The following is a 2,620-nucleotide window of genomic DNA, read 5'->3' on the forward strand; positions in this document are numbered from 1 at the left end:
CCTGAAAAATAGAAGTGGGTCAGGCCCACGCGCAAGTTCTATACTACTATAATCCAAATAGAGGCCCGATACGCATGTATATCCTAAACAATTCAACAATAGCTAATAGTCCGTAAATATATATATATAGTCACACTAAAGGACTCTCACTGGACTACAGGCCGGTCTCAACCTGAATAGAGGTAACATGCTAAAACGCACACGAAGTGGGCATATGTACCTATACCTAAACAGGGTACACCTCCAACCATCGTAGCCAGCTACACATCCCAATGCATATACGCTCCTTAGCCATCGGTCCTGAGGCTCAAGCTCATACCGAGGCACCATAACAGTACATATATAAAATCCATCCAAAATCCCTAGTATTGCCGCTCAACAAGTAGTTGCCATGACAATACAAATCCACGGGACTTAACTTTTAGTTAATCCCATCCTTATTCCAAGTAGGTGGGTAATGGTATTGTTTTAAAAACCAAACCCATCCTTAGTATGCCACCGTCCCATACCGGTGCCTACTTTCCAATCCTCCAGTAGTCAATAATACCAATAAATCAAGTATATATCAACTAAATTCCAACATCCAACATTCAATGTTAGCAGTGATAAAATAAGCATTGATAAACAGGGTCACAACAACAACATATACATGCCCAATTTAAGTTGTTCCCTTTAGTCTGATATAAAGACAGAATTAATCAAAACTTCCATTTAACACCTTACAAATGACATACAGATATGTAGGGTATGTATCACAAAATCCTAACCTCCACAGTTGATACTAACTGTGATAATGTAAGCATCAAAACAATATTCACAGTATGTATGTAGACATGCTCAAATTATAGTGTTCCACAAAACCGATCTAGTGTTAAACTCAAATCCTCCTAGTATTTAAGTTCCAACAGTTGCTATTACAGAGGTTAAGATAGCTATCATCTAGACCCATCCTTCCAATAATTTATACTAGCAGTGGTAAGGAAAAACGTGAACCACAGAACCACAATGCATCCACAAACATGCTTAGTCTAGGTTGAACAAGCATATAACACTACTGTAACTACCAGTTTCATAGCAAAACAGATATCATTTTAGTTTGGTTTAATTTTCATTAATCCTGAAATCATTTAAGAGTGCAAAGAGTATGAAGCCTAAGGGAAAGAGTAAGGATAGAATCTTGCCTCAGAAACTTTTGTTCAAAGTTTCAACGTCGTCTTCTTAAAAAAAATCCCGGCGAGTTCCAAAACCCGGTTACTGTTCATGGGTACGAAACACTATTCCTGAACTCAAAATCTGATCTCCACCGTTCAGATTGTGCAACACTGAGTTATGAACCTATCCTCCAAATTTTAGCTCGATCGGACCACGGACGAAGTGGGATCGGATGTTTGATGAAATCTGGACAGAATGGAAAAAAAACCTGTGCGACCCAGTTACTGTTCATGAGTATGAATCACTGTTCCTGAGGTAAAACTTTGATCTCCACCGTTCAGATTGTGCGTCACTAAGTCGTGAACCTCTCCTCCAAAATTCAGCTCGATCGGACCACGGACGAAGCGGGATCGGATGTTTGATGAAATCTGGGCAGAATGGAAAAAAAACCTGTGCGACCCAGTTACTGTTCACGAGTACGAATCACTGTTCCCGAGGTCAAACTCTGATCTTCACCGTTCAGATTGTGCATCACTGAGTCGTGAACCTCTGCTCCAAAATTCAGCTCGATCGGACCACGGACGAAGCCGGTTTGGAGCTTTGATCAAACCTTGGCAAAATGTGAAAAAACTGCGTTTTTCCTTCTCCACTTCCACAAAACGTGTGCTTTGTTTAAAAAAACCCTACACAGACGTCTACCTTATACTTATAGAGTTTTCCTGAACCCTAGGTTCATTTAAGTCCAACTCACAATCCTAACCGGTCCATCCAATTAACGTAGAAACCTATGACGGCTATAATATAAAACCCTAATTTATACTATAATTAAAACCATAGTTAGATGTATTTACCTAATTACCCTATTCACCATTAAATACTTAACAAATAATCTAATTGAACAAAATAATAATTAGTAAACCCAATTAAACCCAAATAAGACACACATAAAATAAGACACACATAGAATAATTAAACCAATTACACTTAAACCATTAACGCCAATTAAATAATTAAAACACTAACAAGTAATTCCAATCAAATAACTAAACCAATTACACTTAAACCATTAATGCCACTTAAATAATTAAAACACTAACAAGTAATTCCAATCAAATAACTAAAAATAAATATCATTTAAATAAATTAAATCACCACAAAAGAAATAAATTAAATCACCATAAAAGAAAATAATTAAGCACCTAATAAAAAAAATAATGACACGTAATCAAATAAAATACACTTAAATAATAAATTAAATACCATTAAATACCAGGAATATCCTTTTTAAAATTAGGGGTATTACAACTAGGGAGTCACCATAGCGTGGTTGAGCTAGTTGGGCCCCATAATGACGCTGCGGGGGTACCAAGGGTCAGGGACACTAGCCAATCTTCCTCTCGCATCGCTACGAGGTCACCAAAGGGTGGGCTATATTAACAATTTGAAAGTGATGATTAAATTGTGAAAT

This window comes from Cornus florida, unplaced genomic scaffold (genome assembly GCF_030987335.1).
Source record: "Cornus florida cultivar Cherokee Brave unplaced genomic scaffold, ASM3098733v1 CherokeeBrave_3.0.0_Hap2_Chr01, whole genome shotgun sequence".
Classification (NCBI taxonomy): domain Eukaryota; kingdom Viridiplantae; phylum Streptophyta; class Magnoliopsida; order Cornales; family Cornaceae; genus Cornus; species Cornus florida.